Source organism: Lonchura striata, chromosome 2 (genome assembly GCF_050655825.1).
Source record: "Lonchura striata isolate lonStrDom1 chromosome 2, ASM5065582v1, whole genome shotgun sequence".
Lineage (NCBI taxonomy): Eukaryota > Metazoa > Chordata > Aves > Passeriformes > Estrildidae > Lonchura > Lonchura striata.
In genome coordinates this window covers 12,408,278-12,432,078 of record NC_140704.1, presented here as the reverse complement: position 1 = coordinate 12,432,078, position 23,801 = coordinate 12,408,278, and the positions used below count along the sequence as shown (strand labels likewise).

At 37.1% G+C, this 23,801-nt stretch overlaps 2 long non-coding RNA genes across 4 annotated transcripts in view; one reads left to right on the top strand and one right to left on the bottom strand.

Moving 5' to 3' along the window:
* LOC116183197 (uncharacterized) overlaps window positions 1–17,225 on the bottom strand; it is a 51,808-nt gene extending 34,583 nt beyond the window's left edge. Inside the window, exon 1 of the long non-coding RNA XR_014950571.1 lies at window positions 10,931–17,225. This is a non-coding gene — a long non-coding RNA (uncharacterized LOC116183197). The remainder of the gene's footprint in view (window positions 1–10,930) is intronic.
* The window catches only part of LOC116183196 (uncharacterized), a 31,297-nt gene continuing 20,938 nt past the window's right edge, over window positions 13,443–23,801 (top strand). For all 3 annotated transcript variants that reach the window (XR_004147739.3, XR_004147738.3, XR_013341257.2), the window contains exon 1: window positions 13,443–23,773. This is a non-coding gene — a long non-coding RNA (uncharacterized LOC116183196). The remainder of the gene's footprint in view (window positions 23,774–23,801) is intronic.

The following is a 23,801-nucleotide window of genomic DNA, read 5'->3' as shown; positions in this document are numbered from 1 at the left end:
ACATAATCAACATTAGCTAGAACATAACACTTCTTAAATAATAAGAAGAAATTTATTTTCTGGTATTTTCTCTACTATCTTTCCTATACAGTATATTTACATCAAGAACAAAAGAAAGCAAATTTAAGCTCTTCCTGGGTTTAGCCAAATCATCTATTCACCTGCTCACCCCCAGTACTCATCTGCTATTCTCTGTACCTCTCTGTGGTCCCCTGCCAAAAGGAATCCCATTTTGGTTTTAGGATGCTTTAATACAGCAATCTTTGGTATAGCATCTGTTTTCATCAGCTCCTTTAGCTTTTCTGCCTTGAGCACTTTGAAAGTGTCTGATGAATGAGCTGCCCAGTGGTACAGTTTCATGGTCCCTCATCAGTGGGGATCTTATTGGTGATTTCAGTGAGCTCACAAATTTAGAGGGGCTTAAGTCTCTCGAGAGTTATTGCTACAGCTCTAATAAGAAGGTGTTGATAGGCCTTTGGCAGCATTTTACAAGGCTGACTCAAGGTTATTCACATTCTTTTCCACTGTACTTACAGCATATTATTTGTATTGCCATATTTTTGCTGCTGAAAAAATTATGGAGAATCTTTTTATACTCCAAAGGACAATGCCTAATCCTCTTCTGTATTTTCCCCATTTTATACTTTCAAGTAATCATTTTTTTGGGGAGGATGGCGCATCTTGCTTATGTTCAGAAGATTTTCTATAACTGCTCTTCTTAGAAGAAGGAAATATACTTCTGCTCCTCATAGCCTAGTCTTATCTTGATTTTATTACTGTAAATTAATTATGGGAGAATGATGAGTCATCATGACAAGGTGGCTATAGAAAATTACATTTAATCAAATTAATCTTACATGAAGTTAAGATTCTCTTACACCACAATTTTTCTATGTCCCTTGATGGTTTAATATTTCTTCCGACTTTATTACCTGCAAGTTAAAATGTTAAGGAATGTAATTCCTTCATGTTTAAGAAGAAGTGTGTGAACACGTGAAATATAAATCATATGTATGCAAGCATAGATCACCAAGCATACAAGGACAATAAATTCTTTCTTTATATGAGTAGTTGAAAAGATACTCCAACAGTTGGATATCTGTGGAGGGGTATTTTATTTAGTAAAGACAACTGACAAAGCAACTGCTCTCTGTTTTACTGTGTTTGTAACTGTCTGCCCACTTGTAACTGTCAATCATTTCATAAAACATCTTTGATAAGCCAAAGACATTGCCCCTGTGTTCCTCTGGAACTTGTAGAATGTAGCAGGTCATGTACATATATATGAAATTAAATAATTGAAATAGAGCTATTCAACCAAGAACACATACATTGTATCATAAGAGTAACTTTTTTTTTTCTTTTAAAGCTACTGTGCAACAGCCTTAGGGGAAAAATAAATAGCTTTATATACTTTAAGATAATTTGACAGTAATGAGGGAAGCTGATGGGGCTGGGGGAGAGAGCTGTAGACCTTTCATGCAGCAGTCTTTTTGGAGGCATAAGACACCACAGAAGGCAGATGCTTTTGTTTGAATTGCAGCATGTCATGCAGATGTACACTGGGCTTTACCAAGTGTAATATCTGAAAGAGCTGTCAAAAGTAATAATCCAACCAAAAAGCCAAGTCTATAATTTTAAAAATATTTGCATGTTGCCTCTGCTGCCTCATATGATGGCATTAGAAGAGCACAGAATTTGAATTTGTGTAAGGTGCTCACATCCCCACAAAGTAGGGATTATTTCGTGTCGCAGTGGTAGGCTCCCAGAATGCCAAGTCATTTGCACTGCATGAACAGATTGCATAATTATCTGTTGACTTTCTTGAAAAGAGAGTTGGCAGTGCAGTGTGATTAGGTTTTCCAGAGCTGGCAAATGCATAGTTGAGGAGGCAGACACATGAGGACCATATCAGTGAAATTTTTAATAATGAGCAGAACCTCTTGGGACAATTTTTTTAAATATAAGGATGAAACACCTCAAATGTGAGATATTTGTTTGGTTGATTTAACATGTGATGCTAAATTGAATGAATGTGAATATGGGCTGGGACTACCGTATTGCTGAATAAGGTTGGAAAGGTATCCTACTAGCAATGTTCTTGTCTTACTGAAAAAAAAATATATTTTTTATAAATCTTTTGGTGTTGCCATCAGAAAAATACGACTGAAATATTTTTAACTCAGGCTTGACAAATTACAAAGAACCTGTAATACTACTTTTTAACCTCTTCGGCAAGCCCTGCAGCCCTTTGTAAATGCTTGGGCTGTCTTTGCCTGCTCTACAGAATGATATTAGCAGCATTGCAGTTGTGAGATCACTTCTCAGTCATCTGTGGAGAGCTGGCTGAAGATCTGCCATTGCATCTATATTGTTATGTTTAGGTTAGGTGGCTCTTCCTTGTATCTATCATAAGTATGGAGCATTTTTCTTTTCCTTAATTTAATGAAAAGTAGTAAAGTAAAACTGTTAGAATATGACATCAGGAAAAAATCCCAGTTTAGATGTCCAGTTTTCTAAGTACAAATATATATTACATAGAAAATAAAAGTGCAAAAAATTTAAAAATACCTTTAAATAATTTCCATCAAGTAAGCCTTCTATATGCTTACTGGATAATGTGCAGATGACAGATATTCTATAGATTAAGGATTGTGGAATTTTAAAATTCTGGCAGTGTATTTCCATAGGCATGTTTGAAAAATCTTTGAATCCTTTCAACCATTTTTCACTTCTGATTGGAAATCAGGTATTGCAAGGTGCATATGAAAGTAAGTAATTGATTCAGAAGGGAAATCAGAGGTTAAAACTGCAATTTTCTCCAAAGGAAGCCTCCCATGTTTTGAATTTTTAGTAGCTGTCTGTGTGTTATTAACAGCCGTACTTAGATTTGACAGGCAAGTAATAATGTGGTTATTCATCTCAAAGACAGTGGACCAGAATACATTTCTGGCTCTATAAATGCATTTTAAAAGCTGAAAGACAAATTTCATTACAATAAAGAATGGGGATTTGGTAAATGTAATCTTTGGGTTTTTATTGGTAGATAAATCTTTCTTTTCCTACAGCTGATGTTTAGATTTTAAAAAGTTTAATAAATAAAGTATGTAGTCCCCTATTTATTAGTAACACTAATATTTGAAAGCTGCAAGTGCTGCATCTATTTCAGGATACATCTGTCAACCCATCCTGCATGCAATGACACTGAACACAGCCCAGTTACACCAGTTTGAACCTAGTTCCACAGGAATGCATTATCTTCCCTGAAAAAATATTGTCCAGACAGAGCTAAAGATAAGACAAATGATGAAACCCTGTTCCAAATAAAACCTACTGGAATTTGTCCATAGGTTTATAGAGGTGCCCATGTAATGCCCCAGGTGGATATTTTAGAACATCAGACACACACTCAGGTGTATTGACTGTGGTTGTTTCCTCTCATGGCATATTTTGTAGTGTGCATTTTCCTTACATCAATTTGATCCTTAGTTTTCAATAGCTAAAATTTTAAGCAACAAAAAATTGAGCTTAATAAAAAGATATAAAATGTATTTCAGTACATTTGGCTGAATTTCCTAAAGTAATTCTGTCAGTCCTGTTATATGTAGAAATGACAAATAGAAATGAAGTGTTAGGTACTGACAGAAATAGTATTGTAAGATTTCAGTGCTTCATTGATTACTACTAAAGATTTAAAGGCAGAGTGTAAAACTTTTGGTCTCTTAAGCTCTTTGTTTTCTCAAGCATTTATTTTTAGATGCCTTTTTTGATGGTTCTGAACGGATATCTATTTTTAACCAATTAGTTTGCCTCTAATTATTCTTGTTGCTTTAATCAGAAAAAAAAGACTGTCACTTATGACTTAAATATCAGTTTAAAAAACCTGTATCATCTCATTTCCTTTAAAGTACTACATTCAAGAAATCATTGAATATATGAGTTAGGATAGCAATAACTGAAAGAATAGTAGTTTCACCTGACAAGATTGAAAAAGTCCAGACATAAAGCAAGTATCCCATGTTCATGCAACTTATAAAATAAAGGCAATTCCTTAGGAATGTAATTTAATAATGATATAAATGACAACATAAAGTTGTGATCTAGTGGAAGCTGTCTCCTGCATGGTTCATAGCAAAAGAATATTTCTTCTTTTACAGCTGTCATTTTAAAATTGGTATTCATAAAATATACACAGGAAAAAAATACTTGGAATTTATTCTTTACTTTCCCCAGGGAGTGCTAAATTCTAGTTTGTTGTCATAGTCTGCATGGTATTCTTTCAGCTGAGAAACTGTGTGATGAAGGCTTATCTTGTTTATGTGAAGTTCTGCCAGATTAAGCACATTGTTCACCCCAGTCTATGAAGGAAGTGATGTGGAAGTTGTTCTCTTATTACCATAGGAATTGTGTTAAGTCCTAAAAGAGGTGGATATCTTCTAATTCTTTGTCCTTTTATATTAAAAAACAGCAATACCATAATACATTTTTTGCCATACAGCATTGGTTCACTTTCCACATGTGTGCAGGCTCTTCAAAAGTGAGGAGAAAACAAATGGATATGTGGGAGTGTGAATGCTAAATGGCAAGAGAAGCAAGAAGAAAGTCGTTGCAGGCACCTGACTGTCAGGTGGGAACCAGGCACAGCCAGAGCTGTGGCCCTGCAGAGGATCATTAAAGAGCCTCTTTTGTTTCTGTTCACCCCAAGCTGCCAGGCCATCTGTAATTGTGACATAGCTGAAGCTGTCAGCTTTGGACCTTCTAGACTTACTTCTCTCATTCCCATGCTTAGTCCTTTTGTCTGACAATTCTAAGTCCTTCTCCACTCAGGAAAAAAAAAAATCTGCATCCCAGAGGTTCTGTTGAAGACTTCATAAAATTTACAGAATCGTTTAACTTTGCCTTCTTAACAACATTTCTGTAAATCATCTGAATTTTACCCTTTTTTTAACTCAATAACAAATTGCAAACACAGAATAGTTTATTAAGTTGCTGCTTCAGATTTGCACTGGATTATACCATGATGAAAGATTTTGTCATGTGATAACTGTTGCTCTGGAAGATTTGTTGGACTCAATCCACCCTTGAGAAGTCTTTTAATGGCATGAACCAACAGTAATGTTGTTAGGTTCTCTGTACTTGTCAACAAGAAGGCCAGAGAATTAATGGAATTAACTGCATTTTCATTTTTTGGTCTTCCTTCTGATAATGCTAGTCTGGGATATTTCCTTTGTTATGGTCTTTATTACACGGCCATAACTCAAACAACAATTGTGATTTATAAATCACAGTGCTTTCAAGTAGTGTGACAATAAATTCTGTTTCAAAGTGCTTTTCAAAACAGAAACAGAGTTATGGACAGCAAGAACCTTTCAGAAAATGTATCTCTTTTTATCTGCTCACTGCAATTGGTCTCATCCTTTGAGCAATTACTGTTTCAGGAGTTCCCCAACCAGTAAATGAAAAAGTTAAATACAGATTGTCTGGTTTTGTCTCATGAGCAGCAATGCTTGAGAACCACATAATAAAAATAAGAAACTAGACACTAATAATTTTGGAGACAATCTTTTGTGAGCTTTGGTTAGCCCTTCATTTTCACATTAAAAAGCTTGACAAACATGTGACCATCTCTACATATCTGTCTTGTAGTTAAATCAAGAATTTCAAATTGAACACTACCAATCTGCCATCTTTCACAAGTACTCAACTCTCACAGAAACTAAATTCGTGTGACACAATCTCTCTTGAATCCCCCAAATCAGCTAATCTATAAGTAATACAGACAGAAGGCACAAAACACAGTTTATACCCTTTTATCCACCTGCTATCAAGTCAATGCACGTCTGTTATCTAACCTAAATTGTTGGCAGCAAAGTCAGAACGAGCTTTCTCACAGTGATTAGATGTCACTGCTGGCTCTGTCTCTAGCAGCATATGCTACTAGAATATATCTGTCCTATAAATTGGAAGACTTACTATACCAGATATCATTTTGTTGAATGTCAGAAGGATGGAGCTCTTTATTCACAAGGTCAGAATTACAAAGTGAAATACAAAAAGGGATTTAAAGATTCCTAATATCTGCCTAGCCAGCAGCCCATGTCATTTTGTATTTTTCTTTAGAAGCTGCCCAACATTAGGCTACTTAGAACAAGGTATAATAAACCCCATGAGGAGAACTGATCTGTCCATAATCTTTTACATACTAAAATATAGTGATCTATATTATCTTGTGTAGATTTATTCCATTTTTAAATATATCTATGCCAGAAGTGTGAGTTCTGTGCATCTCTTAAAATTTTTGAATAGCAAGAACATATTGAAATTTTTACATTTACAAGCTACGTGGCTGTTTTCCAGAGTCACTTTTGCTGAGCAGTGCACAATATGCCATTTCAAATTTTTATTGATTATTCCTCCTTCTTGTATTATGGGACAAATTGTAGTGGAACATCTGCTTTACTGTTTATAGCTCATTCATTATTTCGTCTAAGCTCTTCATCCATTACTTACCCTTAATAATTTTAAATAGCCCCCAATTTTCAATTTCTTTTGATATAAATTTTTCTCTATAGATTTAATTTGTTCCTTGTCTTTGATTCAATTTGGTTCTTGCTGTATATATACTGAGTTCAGGTGTCTAGAGACATGTTCAAGCTGAAAATCTAAAGTTAATTTATTTAATGTTTTAGCACTTTTATATTTGTTTCTATTATGTTACATTACACAGGATTTAATTTCTGACCACTGCTACACTTCAAATATTTTCTTTGGCTGTCCTAAGATTTTTCCCTCAAATGTTTACATTTCATTTTCGTATCAAACTTAGATGTATAGTTTTTTATTATTTCTTCTTCTTGTAGTATAAAATATCTTATTTACTACCATAACAATGTCTGAGACAGCAATCATTAAAGCCTGTGAAAACATACATATTGGCTGGTTGACTCATCTGCTCCTTAAAAAGGATTGTGTTTCTCTCTATCTCATTTGCCACCATGTGCACCAAAGAATGCAGAATTCCAGTTTTATATGCATTCTTTGAAAAGTGGTGGCTAGGTTCTGGACACGACCCAACCTCTAAATCCTCAGTACAAACCAAAATTGAGATTCTGATACCTTTAATTAGGCTTGCAGTCAAGTCTTTCAAGGTTCTTTCCATTAAAAGAATAACACAAGTTTTGGAGTCTGGTGGCAATTTCTGAAGCATTACAGTTAATTATTGTTGGTGTAAGGCAAGTTCTTGATAGAAGACCAACTCATCACGAGTACCAATTAATCTTTATCACTGTCCTAGACCAGGAGAGAAAGGCAATTCTGGTGGCAGAGAAGCTAAATAGCCTTCTGTTGATGAATGTCTGTTTTCATCTACCTTATGAAAGTCCAAGATGTTCAAGGTCCTAATTTAAATCACTGAAGCAGAATGTATAAAGTTTGGTAGCATAAACCCAGTCTTTGTTTTCCTTTCTGCAGGGGCATTACTACAATACAATTGAGTGAAGACAAAAGGAAGGAGTTGGAGAGTGATGTTAAAATTATACACCTACTGGCTGTGGTTATTTTTGCCAAAATAATAAAAAGGCAAGTTAGAGTAATAGTAAATTCCTGCTATGCTACACCCAATCTAAAAGTAACATTGTTTCTATTACTACAACTGCTTCATATTCATTTTTAATATAAAATCACAAAGAAAAAAAAAAACAAAAGAAAAATTACAAAAACATACACATAAAGACAAAACTTATAAACTTAATTCCAGAATTTAAAATGCATCAATTCTTGGGTAAGCAGTCTTCCCAAAACACCTAACAATTTTATGTCCAAATCCTACAGGTATTCATTTTCTCATTTGAGAAACACCACTGGACATAGTCCAGCAGATTACTTTATACCATGACTCTCGTGCTTCAACAACAACCAAGAGAAGCTTCCCTTTCTTTTTCATGCAGTCATTTGTTAGACATTTCTTCTAGCGATGGGGAATTTGGGATCATTTATTTCCAAGAGAACATGCTACGCATAAGACTATGGATTTTTCTGCAGCGCACCTCTCACTGAGTGCCAAAAATTCCTGGACTGCTAACAGAAACTATATAAGCATTTTTGTTGACTGAAATATTGTTAAAAAAATTCCTCCAACCTTTCTGCCTTTTAGGGACTGATGCAAAGATTTTTGAAATGCATTCATTACTCTTCCAATGATTTCTATGACCTTTTGACCATTTTCTTGGAATAGTTTGAGGGAATAATTAATCTGTGATCAAATAGATAAAATCCTGAAGGTTTCTGAAGCTACATGCTAGCATCTCAAACAAGAACATATTCTTCACTGAATTCAGTGGAGAATCCAGAATAAAATCTGAGTTAATTATTGAAGACTGAGACCTGAACAGGGTGCTGGTACAGAAGCTTTTGTTGTTACTTCATTTTACTTTATTTTCCTTTCTCTGGTTTTGAAGTATTGAAGTCACAAATTATAGCATCTGCTTTTAATCAGAAGTATTTTTTACTATTTACCACCTCCTGGCTACTTTAGCTTTTCTTCTTGCATGAGAGATAAAATGCTTAACCACTGTAAATAATATGTCAGAACCATACCCATTCATCTGAGAATTGCAAATCTCTTTATCTGCTTCTTCTCTCATTTATATTAAACTCACACTCATAAGGTTTTAATTCCTTCATTAAACTTCCTTTCAAAAGGAATTTTTCAAATTTTCTTTGCCATGAACAAATAATACCATCCTGTTGCCATATCCTTTGCCACCTTTGCTCAGCACCCAGAATCAATACAAAATTCAATAGCTAATATATTGAATTGTTGGGAAAAGCAACATAACCCATGACAAGGTCATTCTTTCCCTCTCAGGCTGCCAAACATACACAAACAGTGGCCAGCAGTGAGGACAAGGAACAACTTTGGATCCTGCCAGGCTGCTGTGGTGCTTGACCACAGTGTACATGTCAACACACGGAGCACGGTGTGCAGGATAAACACACACGTGATTGTGCAGACACCCATCCAACCTGGGCTGTTTGCCACTGCACTCATTTACTGATTATTAGAGCTATTGACTTTACAGACAATAAAATAAAATGTTTTTTCTCTAGCAATATTTGATCGTAATACTTCTTTTTAGATATGTCTTGAACTGGAAAATATGATTTTCAGGAAGCAGTACAATTACAGAGATATGCACATTTGGGTCTTCAAAACCACTTCTCGGCCATTTACTTGCTTTACAGGAACCTTTTTTACTGGTATTTAGAGACTCTTAGTTTTTCAAAGAATCTTAGGTGGATATTAAATACCCTAGGCAAAAAGCGGTTCGTCCCTTTACCAGGAGCAAATACTTCCAGCAGAAAAAGATTTGAAGCAACAGATGAACTTCTCTGTAAGTACTTCCAAAATTGTGGTTTTATTAATGTCTTTCATCTCAGCTGACAGGATAATTAATCATAATTATAAAGATAACCTGAGTTCGTGAGGCTCGCTCTGAAATAGTCATGAAATTAATTTCTAGATGGCCTTTGTATATACAGCAGGGTTTTCAACACTTGTGAGAGAAAATGCCTCCACTGAACACAAATATTGAAAATGACACTCATCTTTTCTCTGGCTAAAAAAGAAATTTGACCAAATAAACAAAATACAGGTCAGATTTTCAGCTGCATAATTTTGAGAATGCCAGCAGTAAATTACTGTGCTGAACAGCTATATAAATATGTATATGTCATGGAAGCATGTATAATTTCCTAGAAATTTTGTCAAATACTTACTATACTATCCAACAGGTAGAAGGAATTTATTATCAGAATCGATTTTAGAGAAGAGAAACATCTCTGTGTGCATAGGATTTACCTGCTACTGGCTTTGTATCCAGGGCAGAATGTCATAAAAGCAGCCCATTAACACTGAGCTTTTTCAGTGTCCCGGAACTGGGACCGCAGCCTTCACAGATGCTCTGCTCAAGGCAGGTTCTCTTTATGATAAATGCAGAGAAACATGCATTTTTAAGGTGTAATTCATCTGGCTTGTTTAAAGCAGTCACTTTAAGATGTGATGAATCATACCTTAGACTCCATTGGCAGTACTAATGAAAATTCCTTAGCTGTAAAGGATGTCTATGCTGACTGACTTAGACAAATTGAGCCCAAGAAGCTTAATATGGTGTAATCATTATGGTTTCCATTAGCAATTGTGCTAAGCCTTGCTGTATACATATGGGCAATTATACTTTTTGAGAATTAAGGCACCTAAAATTAATAAGCTTTCTCAAAGTCTGGGAACCTTGACTTTTCAGTGAAGGATAGACAGGCATCAGAATGAAAGCAGGTGTCTTTTGGCAATATTGGTTTTAATTTCTCTGTGTGTCAGCTGTTACATATATAAATTGTGAATTATAATGTTAATTTTATTATTACCTGGTTTGTCTTTATTCATGCAGATTTATAAAGTGCTTGCTAAATGCAAAATGATACAAATGCCAAGTATTATTAGCTGTGTTATTTCTCTTTATTACTGTCACCTACTTATATGTATTTTCAACTCAGTTTAAATTTTCACCCCCAGGTCATATTTCCATTCTAACTACATTAGATATTTAACTGTCCATCACTGTGCCATGAGCCCTCCGAATTTTCACATCAGTACATTTGTGATTCAGAGCATATCCCACAATGCCCTTTTCCGTTCTATATTGAATGCGCTTTCCATATGCTATTAAAGATTCAGCATCACAAGCTATCATTTTATTAATTTTAAGACACTTTTTTTATCAACAGATGAACAATCATGATGATTAAAAATGCTTCTCCTCTCAAGGGCTTGTACAGTATTTTGCATTCTCTGGCATGTTGATTAGTTATGTTGATTGAAAATGAGTGAAAAACAGAGACAACTTATTAGCCAGTTTAGTTAGCTGCTACTTACATTAATGAAAACGTCTGGATGCATGCCCATTAAGGATACTTGGGAGATCAGAGGTTGGGAAGTGATTCCTTTGCTTCTCTCTGCTGACAGCTTGGAAAGAATCATGCCCAAGAATGGCTGCTGAGGCATGCACAGCCTCCAGAAGGAAATGCTGCTGCTCTGGAGCCCAGTCCAGAACAGAGCACCGAGAGGAGGGGAGCCAGGCTGGGTGGGTGTCTGCAGCACCCTCTGAATGCTGGCACTGCAGGTGCTGCTTTGGCAGTAGAAATATTTATCAGCAGAAACAGAAGCAGCAGCTCTTCTGCCACTGCTAACAATACAAGGCTTGCTTTCATTGCCACAGAGGAAACGATGGAAATAAGGGAGAGCATGGAGCTGCCTTTCTGAAGGAGAGCTTTGGGCTTTTTCTTCACAATTTATTTATTTATGGGGGCAACTGAGAGTGCCTTTAAGGAAGCAAATTTCTTCCATATATGTATTTCACTTCAGCTGATGGCAGGGAGCTTTGTACTGAGCACAAACCCCATTCTCTCAGCTGCGTACAGCTTGTAGGATGCACTGGTGGCCCATGGTGGGGGAGGCAGGGAGAGGACAGAAGAAATGCTGCCAAGGTTTTTCAACGTTTGGAATTGCAAGGATAAAAGCATAAAGTGATTTGCCCAAGGTGATGCAGTAAGTGCCAGGAACCGAATCCAGATCCTCTGAGTCACAGCCCAATGCCTCAATCAGCTGACCGTGTTTCCAAGCATTTGGCTTTACAAAATCATTTGGCCTGATTTACTGGCAAAGTCATACGATAGTGAATTTTCCCACTACAAAAAGTCAATGACCTAAAAAAAAAAAAACCAACAAAAAAAAAAGAAGGCATAGCTTTTCTCTTTTTTTCTCTGTTAACTGGAAGTGTATCATACCTGAGCAATACAGCAAAATAAATCTGAAGAGAAAGGAAGACAATAGAAACCAGTCTTACTGGTAATTTGTTATAAGGAACTGTGCATAAAATAAAAAATCAAGGATATTACCATCAGAAAAAGGCCTGTTACTTGCCTGCTGCCACTTGGATAATGAGAAAGGGCTAAGAAAGAGTTTGGAGGACTTTGCTTGTGATTCTTAGATCACTGATTCTCCACTTTGTTTCTCCATTTTCTTTCATTCTTTCTGAGCAAATAAACCAGATTCGGTCCTGACCTTCCTCTAAATCTGCAATCCACCAGAATTTCTGAGGTGTTTAATCATATGAACTCTGTAATGTCTACATACCATGCTATTTTATTTTTTTCTATTCATTCACATTTTGATTTTTTAAAATACATATATATATTAAATATCAAATTCTTCCACTCTTGTGGGCTTTGGCCAGGTACACAAATGTTACCTCTTTCTGACACTTAGAGTTAATGCTGTCATACTGAACAAGTCAGTGCATATCTGTGGGTTTAAACACAGATCTGCTGAATTAGCACTGGAAAATTCAAATAGTTTCCATTTGTTTCTACTTACTGTCCCAGTAGGAAAATGGATATTTTACTGTTACTGTGAAAAGCAAGATGAACTGTGCTATTCAGTGCCTAAACTGAGGAGAGGTACTCAGTACATATTTTTCCTTTACAACCCAGTTCCAAGCCTTATTTTTATAGCGTAACTGCCCAAAAGTTGCACCAAAGAGATTCTGCTAGAGGGGCACTATATCAAAGCCTTTTGACTATCAAAGCCTACAGGTTTTATCCCTTATGGATGGTGATGGTGATCTCCAGAGAAGAGCTGCTGCCTGGAGAGGAATCTCATACTCCACATCACTGGTGTACAGCATAGATGCATTGCAGTTTTAATCACTGAAATTCATAATATTTTCAGCAGGGGACAAAATTTCTGTCATGACATTCATAGGCATCTTTTGAGATATTTGAATCTGACATTCTTTAGTTAGGTTGATGGACAGGCACTAGCACATAGGAAAACTGAGGAAAAAAAACACCCCTCTCCTGTGGTATTCTGTTGAGAAGTCACAAGTATATAAAACCAGCACATGTCCTCCAGCTCATAACATGCATTATTTCAATGTCTCACCTGCTCATTGTATTATTTACTAAAACATTTACTATGCAAAGTGTTTAAGTCTCTAAGTGTAGTGACAGCATTCACCTTCTGAGATCCTATTAAAATCCTCATCCAGAGAGAGAAAACACAAACAGCAGCAACCCAAATATAGAAGTGGAGTGAGTAATTGTGTCCTTAGCTGTGGCTAAGGTGGTTGATATAGCTCCTGGAGAAGAAGATAGCTAAGTATCAACTAGAGAGATTAAATTTTCTTTTTCTCCTTTCTTTTAAGAAGGAAGCTTATCCAGCAGGCAACTATCAGGCCAGGTGATTAACAGTAAATAACTCTGCTTTTTCAAGTAAGCTTGCACACATTGAACCTCTTATGTACAGAGTACCCTAAACTCCTAATGGAAATACTTCATCTGTCTGTTGGTGGTTAAAGGAAAGTTCACAGGATTTACAGACTTAGAAAAAAACAATGTGATGGGAGAGTTTTATTATTTAGACATGTCCACAAATCCCTAAACTGAGCTAGAAAAAACTTTGGATAATTTTGAACATACCTAATATGATCAGGGGGAGATGCTCTATTTCAGCCATGAGAATTCTTTTTTTTTTTATTAGATTTTAAGTGATTATAAGTCCATATAATAAAACATTATGAAATGATGTATAAAGCAAGCTGGAGGTACTTTGAGTTAAAAGAGCTTCAGATCCACCTCTGATAGAAGAGAATGGAAGAATAACCCTTTGTCATCTGCCCATATCAAACCAGGATTTTCTGTAGGTTTAAAAAAACTGAGAGGAAGAATATTCAGGAAGATCTTTATAGTTTTATTGTCTTGCATTGCATGGCAGCACACAAGAGAATACAAAGAGAAGTGGGCCAAAAGCCATGTTCATGTAATCCTGAGCTAGCAGGCAGTAGATCAAATTTATACCTAAAGAATATGCTTCTCAGATAACAATAAAAAAGTGTGTTGTAAATTAGCATGAATATTAAGCATGGTAAGATAAAAACACATCTCATTTCTGAGTACAAAAATATCATTGTCTAATTTCCGCTGAAATGTGTCATAGACGTGCCTTTTATTCAGCATTTTGAAATAAAAATGGATATTATTACACTTCTCAATAGTATAGTTATGCAATTCAATGGGGGATGAAATGTCATGATTTAATAAATAGGATAAAGATTAGTAAAATAATCTAATCACTATTCTCTCTTATTTTCAGTCATCACTGGGGATGGAAAAGAGCAGGAGAGGAAGATTAATTTGAGGCTTTATGCAGATATGGGTCAGTAGCCCACAGCTTTCCTAGTTTTTTTTTGTAAGTGCTAACATGCTTCAGCACAGAGAAGTTCACTGAGAATGAGACAGTGATTGTAAATGAACCATACACTTCTCTGAGCAAGCAGCAGTGGGAGTGTGTGTCTGCTTGCACGTGGCACCCAGACACTGTCAGGTCTGCTCTGCTCCCAAGGAGAACAGAGGGTGCTTCTGCACTGCCTGTAAACAGGTAGTCTTGAGTAAAATTTTTATCTTGGATGCTCTGCCTGGATTTAGGCATATTTAGAACTAGCTTTGAGATGCCTTTTACAGTCCTATGCTCCATGGGCTCCTACAAGGTCTGGATGGACTGTCCTCCCTGTCCCATATTGCTCCACAGCCATTTCACACAGCCACAGTCAGACAGAGAGGAAGAAGCCTGATCTTGGACTAGTTTCAAGCTCGAGCTCTCAGATGTTACCTAGGTGTCTTCTAATATGCATTTCAATCCTGCTTTGGAACTACAGCCCTCCCATTGATCCCCAGCTTCTCGGAGGTCCATAATTTAGTAAGAACGAGTTGTGGTAAGTAGGGCTGTGTGAGGCTCTGTCTCACTGTGTATTTTCTCATAGGAACATGTTGTCTGAACGCCTACACCACTATTCCAGGCACCAGGCATGTTGAATTAATTGCAGGCATATGATGGCACCCAGATGAGTCAGTGATCTCAGCAGCCACATACAATCCCTTCTACTTCCATGCAGCCTGGATCTGATCTCTCAGCAGTTTTGGTCTGCCCTGTGCTATACCTGACTGCCCCCATTATCTCTGTGTGGGGAGTCAGATACACAAAGTACCAGAGTGTTCTCACATGAACTGCTGTTAACAGACAGCATTATTCCTGCCTAAAAAATATGCCTGTAGCTGATCTCTTCGCACTTCTCCCCACACACACATTTTTAGGTTTTCATCAGTTATTCACTGTGCAGCCTCAGGTTTCCATCAAGTCTGAAAGTCACTGCACAGTCTAGATGCTTGTGAATTTATCATGTTACCTTTTTAGCCTCTGGCCTAAAGATTAAAAGCTCCTTCTGGGTTCACTTCAGTCCTAACAATGTAGCTGCATGATACATTTCTGTTCTGTCTCTGTCACCAGTGATGACAGGAACTTAACAAGGGCAGGGTGCTGAGTCATAAAATACACCTAGAGCAAATTCAGGTCTTAGGAGAAAAACTAGGCTGGGCATAGAAAAATTGTTCTGCTTGAAATTTGGGTTAAAAGTCATTGTCATCATAAATTCCCTAAAGTTAGGGTAGAGATGGTTTATTTAGAAAGTATTAGCTGCAATTGAGGTGCAGGCACTGACAGACCTCTCTGGGTACAATTTTGGTGAGAGATCAGAAGAGCTGCTTTATTTATTGCTAGTAAGTATTATTCCTTAACATTCATCACAACCAGACCCAGGTGTATGCAAAGCAAGCCACCTGTTTTTTCCTGTCTAATATGCCATGCTTATACATCACTTACTGAATAAAATAATGGTGCTAATTGCTATAACAGCCTGACCTGTGCCACACTTCCTAGGCAGAATCTGTGGCCCTGTGAGGTGTCAACTAAAGAAGGAGAATGCTGTGACAGAAAAGCCAGAGGCAGCAAGTTATGAGGCAATTTGGAGAAAGAGCAGGGAAAAGGAGAGGTAAAAAGGCTATGGCTCTGCTGGTGCCATTGCCTGCAGCAGTGGGTTGGAAACCCAGGTCATCCCCTGCTGTCAGTGAAAAAGAAAGGAAGGTTTCCACTAAGACACAAGGGAGGATAAAGCAGCAGTAACTGACCACAATTTCTAGGGTTTGGTGTCCCCATTCTCCACTCCCACATCAATTTGATTGTCCACTCTTGGCCAGGAAGCCAGGCAATGCTTCAGCCCCTCATCTCCAAGGTGGCAAAATTCAGTTTAGCCCACACTGCTTGAGAGCCTTCAGGCAGCTCTGACGTTCATTCATGTGATGTTTAAAAGCCTGAACAATCATCTGACACTGTCAGAGCAAGTGCAGATGAGTTGACTCCCTGAGGCAACCCAAAACAATGATTGCTGAGTCTCACAAGCTGTTTACCATGAAAACATAGAACTGCTCCATGGAAATCTGGTGCTGTGCCTTGCATCACATGAGCACTATGTCAATGTTGCTGCTTTTTTTCCTGTTTAATCTGTCGCATTTATAAATCATTTACTGAATAAAGGTGTCTAGATGGGACAACTGTGATGTTTGCAATATCAGCAAAAACCTGTACTGGACTGCCTGGGCAGAATCCATAGTCCAGTGAGGTATGCAACAAAGGAAGGTGCATGCTGCCATAGAAGGCAACGATTTTTATTTATTATTTATCTGCCTTTCATATACCGGGGTTTAAAAAGCTTGGAACTAATTTATATAAAGCTCAGAAAACTTTTGTCCTAGTCAGAAACAATTGGTAGGAATGTTTGGATCAATGCTGGATGAGCTGTTGACTTTAGTAAAATTATTGATGAGATTTTCTCCATGTAAGGTGTGGGATCAAAATCAAACTGTGCAAGTTTTGCATTAAATATTGATATTCTGGGCTTCACGTGGCAAAGTTGGAAGAGAAGAATAAATTAAGTTCCTTGACTTTTCACCCTCTCCACTCCAGCCTAACTCACAGATGCTGAAGGCTTTATGTTTTGGGAACTTTACTCCTCTTTTTTCCTCAGTTTGTATAAGGGACCTACATCTGGCATTCGTCCCACCCTGATACTCTTTGTAGCCATTAGAAACCCTGGGAAGGGAAGGAATATTGCTTTTCCTCTGTGTTATCAGTGAATTTTGGGAGACGTGATGTTTCCTGCATTGGTTCCTGCAGCACAGGCCCTTCAAACAAGAGAGTGCTGAGGCACAGCTGAGCTGTGCAGCATCTGCTTAGTGACAGTTCTGCAAGGGCATCCTTCTCTGGGGTTCACCCACGGGCTGGTGTTCCTGAGGATGCCCATTGTATATCTGTCACTACTCAGCTGGTTTCAAGCATCTGGGTTTTCACAGAAACCGCAAAGAATGCAAATGTTCCTTTTCAGATGAGTCACCCAGAGGATCGCCCATGGGCAGCGAGAGGGGAAAGACTGCAAGGGCTCCCTCCACCTGCTGGGCAGAGACACCCCAGCTTGAGGGTCCCAGGCCTCACATCAGCTGTGAGAGACCCGTTTGCTTCAGAAAGAGATGATGTGTAAGTCCAGCCCTTGGCTGAACTGTTGGCTGTAAAGTTTAGAAAGGACTTCACCTGGATGTGAAGTCCTCCACTTCCCTGCACAGACAGGGGAATTCTTTAGTGATCCAGTCCTGTGTATTCCCCTTTTGTTTTCCTTGTGAATCTTCAGCCTAAAACAATAGAGCAGTTTCCAACAATAAGGGGATTTTCAGCTCTCTGAACTTAGTCATTTCCTATTACTCAAAAGAAGAAAATGTAAAAAAGTTCCAATTTAGAAAGTCTTTGGCTGGTGGTGCAGGCAACATTTATGTATCTGTTTTCACAAAGTTCTCAACTTTAAAACAGCAGGGGTGTTGTCTCTCTGTGAAAATAACATGATATTTTAGAAAAATTGTTCAAACTGGCATAGAAAATAACTTTAAACATCACATAATTTGCAGTGGACATTTGTGTTTCCGTGGCAACAGAGAATGCTGTCCTCATTTTATTTTGTCTTGCAGGATATTATAGGAAAGCCTTTGCAACAGTTACAGTCTTTGACTTTTTGTTAAAAATTACCCAAATGTGCAAGAATCCTGTTTCAAAGGCTATATGGACTGAAATTTTGGGTATTAAGTGTGTGCTTAAAAAAGAAGTTTTATTAATACTGTGACTCAATATTAACTTAAATTTATCTGTGTCTCAGCGTTGAAAACTTCAGTCAAAAAAATAAACTTTCTAAACTGAGAAATAGAACTAATATTTATCATAGGATACATACACCAAATATGTGTAGACCTTAGTGACATATGATTTGTTTCAGTTTTGCTGGAAAAGAGATTCTTGTTAATTGGACTTACACATATGTGCAAAAGTTCTCATGGGAAATGCTTCAGGCTTTTTATCATGCTGGATTTTTAGGGAACATTTTTTCCCCCTAGTTTCAATATACTGCTTCATGATCAGTTTTACTCAATGTTCTTCACATTACTTTATAACATTATTTTATTAAATATCTAGTACTATTGTGTTACAGTGTTTGGCTTGGGCACTGTCTTACCCCAATCTGAACACCCATTTCAAGAGAAACAAAGCCCCCTTTTGAAAATGTCATATAATCATAAGATCATTTAGGCTGGAAAGAGTTTCAGGAGGCCATCTGGGCCAACTGGCCCGTCTAAGCAGGAAAAACTTTACTTTTTTAAGTTCACAAGGTTTCTTTTGAACAATTCCAGCTGATTTTTGCACATCTCTACCCCTGAATACCATGCAGCATTTCCAACGATGAATACCATGTTATTGCTTGGAGAATAATTTTCCCTCTTGCGTGTTTGCCTTTCCTTACTCTGGCATCTAATGTGGCCATCCATTTTTGAAGGCAATTGCAGTTATTGGTGAGAAAGATGAATTTAAACAACCTCTACACTACTGAAATCAGATGCCATTTTGAACACCTTTTACATCTTCTACACCAAGTGCTTCAGATAACAATCTTTCCCTGCAAGCAATGGCAACATGGCACATCATTCATATAGGTCCCTCTCCATCAACTTCTTTGTCTGGAATGAGTCTCAGAAAAGGAATGAGTCTAAGGATATTTTCAGCAATATTCTTCATGTCCACTTTGAACTTAATTCACATCTCAGCTTATCTTGGTTCTACCTTCATTTCCTTCAGATTTCTTCTGTAAATCAGCATGCTCCTCCTTTCTACCAAAATGATGATGTAAAACTAGACACTTTCCAGTTGAGTGCTTTTAGATACCTGTTGTTTAGAAAATATCTTCTTAGGTATACTAATTAGTAATTAAATGAATTAATTTCCTACTGGAAGGAAATAATACTTTTTAATTTGAGACTTTTTTCTATACTACTTTTAAAATCTTTCCCCAGATAGAGTTCTGCAAACTTCAGGCAACAGACAATATTTAAAAACTCTCCTTCCAAAACAGCAGAAGCAGAAGCAGTCACCACAATTACAGAAATCAGGAGATGAAGCAGGATTAGCATATTACAACTTGCCTGATTGCTTTTTCCTACATATGCCAAAACAAGATTAGAACAGCTGATTCCAGGGTGTCCGAAAGAGAAACTTTTTCCATGTCATTTTCTTATCATATGATTCCTGCAAAACTTGTGTCCTAAAACAATAACAAACATTCTTTCATGGTTCTAAGCAGTCCTTGTTCTTTAATCAGATGACAGTTTTTTTGATCTAGAATCCTGAACCAAAATAGTTCCTGTGTTTTCCTTTTTACAATTACAGCAAGTTATATAAGGAGCTGTGTGCTATTGTGGACATGGATATTAGGTAAATACAACAAATTAGTTGGATTGCCTAAATTGAGAAGATGTTCAGAGTTAATGCTCAAATTAATTTGCCTTTAACTCCTGGTAGGAGTGTAAGGAAAAGCATTACATCAAATATTACTTCCATATGCATTTATTTATCTCATTTATTTAGTACTGTTTTGTCTCATATTCAGAGCAGAAAATTATTTACAAGTTGATGAATAAACAGATGCTTAAACACATCACTTTTGTTACTAAACCAGGTGCTTTAGAAATGGGAAAGCCAAATAATAATGTGAAAGCATGACAGTCCAAGGAAAGGATTCCTCCACTCTTTATTTCTCGAGTCAATCAATATGATTTTATTAATTATCAAAAAATGGGCTGTTTTCTTAATCCATGAACAAAATAAAGTTAAATTCAATTTTTGGTCTAACTGAACTGACCACAGAAGTACTCATCATTAGTGCAGTTACTATATGATTAAAAAAGAGAAACTCATAAATAGAAAAATAATGTAAATTTTCTATGTAAATAGAAAAATAAATAGAAACCTACATCCAAGAGAGAAAGCTTTTTCCAGAGTGGGACTGCCTGTGGCATATTTCATTTTGTGATGCTATTTGTAATAAGAACTTGTTCTTAATTTGATATTAGGTGCCATTACTTTAGAAATAATAAATATTATACAACACACACACTTCACATACAACATAAAAATACATATGCAAAGGAGGATAGGTATAGAAAAATAAAGATAATTCAAATTTAAAAATTGCTATTTTACCCTGTCGAGCAGATTCTCTACATGATTTTCCTTTGGGAGTAGTCCATGAAAACACACATAATCTCAAATATTTCAATTTTATTGCATACACTAGGATTAATAATTTAAATATACCAGGGGAAAAAATATAAGTATAATGTTACTTTTCAAAATTCTAAGTAAGTCACAGAACCAAGTATTTCCCACTGAAGACAAAGGAGATTCTTAACAGGGGATTAATTTAATCTGAAACATTTTGTCAAAGTTGTTTTTCTAAGTAGACCATAAAATCAGGAGAGAGAAATCAGCACTTTCTGAGGGCAATTTGAAGATGAATAATGAAGTCTGGTAGAATTATTCACCTTCTAGAAGTATCTACCTTTCTCCATATTGATTGTAGAGAGTGATAGGGGAAAGTTAGGAAGGTAACTTGAGGAGAGATGACTCTTCAGGAGGTGCTAGATCAGGTTTAATATATGATTGTGATATATTTGTTCTCATGTCTTATGAATCTGTACTTCTAAGACAGAAAACCAGTGAAAAGCAAAATGAAAAGTTAAAAATTAATGAAGTTTTTAAAAAATTGTTTGTGGTATAAACAAAATACTGTACAGCAAGAGCAGTCAGGGTTTTACAGCTGCTTCTTAGAAAACCAGAATTACCCTTCTACCCTTGGGTAATGGTCCTTCAAAGTTCTAAGAATAAAACTTCATAGTGCCATTCACTGTTAAAAAGTCTATGCAGACTTTCATGCAACATTAAGAAATGTTAAAACACCTTTTCCCTCCCACACTGTGCATGAATACTCCCCCAGTCCATGCTTGTTTAGAATACACTTTTATAGCAAAGATGCAAGCTCAATAACATGCAGTGATTTATCTTGGGAATACAAGCTCAAGCATAACTGAAATGAAAGCAATACAGCAGGAGAATAAGGGATCTGGACCATCTGGGTGAAAATATGTGGCTTTGAAAAATGTTTAGAGCAAAGAAAATTGACATATATCTGGAAGTGAAAAGCTCTGAATTCAACTGAGAGTTTTGTCACTCACTTACTGATTGACTTTATTCATGGCACTGATGATTACTTCTCAGAGTCACATAGTGCCCACCTTTTTACAGTCAAGAAACCAGGGAAATGGGCTAAAACTTCGTTTCTCCATCTGAGGATGATGTGTTATCAACAACAACTTAATAGCTGTGAAACAAGAGCTAATGGAGTCTTTAGTTATCTTTGCCTCACAAGAAGTAATTCAGAAAATTTTTTTCAATTAGCAGTAATGTTACAGTACCACTTCCCTCGCTCAGCTATGCAATTTTGACCATGATATGAATATAATAATCAAAATAATAGCCCTCTACCCGAAACTCAGGAGCATTATTCCCATTCAATATTCACTCAGCTGTATAGAAAGGATTTTTTTCTTTGTTTAGTGTTAACAGTTTTCATATTCTTGCTCAGATAAACATAAAGTGGAAGATGAATTGCTAGTGTTTGCAAACAAGGTTAAAGGCTTTCCAGTGCTGAAACAAAAGACAGGCTTTTGTGTCTCGTTGGAAAGGCAAAGCGGAACAGATTTGTTGCTAAAACAATAAAAGTTTATTCTTCTCTCCATTCTGGTTTTTATGGTTTGTTATTGCACTGAAACTCATCCAGTACTTACCAGGTGATAAAAAGGACGAACAAAACTCTACTTTACTGGAAAACTCTGAAGCTTTGTTGTCATAGCTGACATCAAATAAACCTGCAAAGTGGGATATTGTTAGAGTGCCTCAGAAGACAAGCAAAACCCAGAGTCTTCCTAACAAGTAAAAATATTAGTTTGGCATTGTTCAAAATTCTAAGCTGAATTCTGATAGAATATACGCTGAACTTCTGACAAACTCACATGAAAGTCAGTAAAATTGCAGCATTCTTTGTCTATAAACAACAGGGTCTGCCTAAAGGCACCTCAGAAGGTACAGAAACATGGGACCCCACCAGGGGCTGGAAACAGAGTTTTCTGCTTTTCAAAGCAGCCTCTTCATTTGCAAGTCAAGCAGTTATCATGTGGTAAAACTCTTCATGTCAGCAACTAATGTATCGGGAGTGTCAGGTCACAGAGTTTACTCACTCAGCAGTGTGCGGGTATCATGCTTCCACTTCACCCCTGAGTCAACTGTGTCTGTTTATGATGTGTTTAAAATGATCAAATGTGAGTTTATTTCTTTTGAAATATTAGAAAATCATTCACTTAATTCAAAATGATCTCCAAAATTCCCAGGAGCTGCTCACTTCACCATGAGTGATAGCAGAGCCCTCAACGAAATCTGTTCTCCAACACACAGATGAGACAAAGATGAGGAAAACCCAGAGATTTTGCTTCCCAATCCTATTCTCCAACACCACCCCCAACAGCTGATCTTCCCAGGATTAAAAATCATCTTGTGGGAAGATACATGGTAAATTTGTCAAAGTCCATCCCAGATCTATGCAGTAGCTCAAGCTAGAGTAAAAATATATATATATATAGATCTAGAATCCACACTTAGATAAGGTGGATTTTAATTAGAAAGCCCTAAAACTTACCACTATGTATTAGCAGAAAATCTAAGTTAAGAAAAATTGCAGTAGAAGAAATTAGAAACTGTTTTCAGAAGGCAACCTAAGACAGGCTAATGAAAATTCATGTGGCCTTCTTCAAACTTTTGATACCAGTGAAAGCTGAGCAGAATTTCAGAGCCCAGATAAAAAGCCACAAAATCAGTATCTCGCCTGAGGGAGTTCCCTGCTCCAAATACCGAAGACTCTGAAAACAATAAGTGTGAAGCTATACCCAGGTTTTACTGCAAATAAACTGTTACACATCGCCACTTCCTCTCTCCTCTTCTGTTCCACAAAATCCCAAGTACCAGCTATACATAAGTAGACTCACACTGCTCCCAAAATGCAAAAGAGGAGGAGGCATCCCACATAGCTGAGAATTCAGTAAAGGAGTCAAAAATGTGGAGAAAGACATAAAAGAAGAAGAAGAAGAAGAAACAAGGGGATCTCCTTGGATTTTCTCTGTCCCCACATTAGGCTGGGGACTCCTGCGTTGCCACGAAGGCTGGGGAGAAAGGAGAGAAGGAGAAGAGCAGCACCATTCCTGGGATCACTGGAGCTCAGTGCTGGCACCCAGCCCAGCCAGACCTGGAGCTGCAGCACCCTGAGCACCACAGCTGAGAGGAGCAGTGCCTGCCTGTGCCTCTGGGCACTCACCCAGCAAACCTGGCAGCTGGAACACCAGTATTCCAGAGGTAAGATGCTGCTCTCAGAGAAGACATC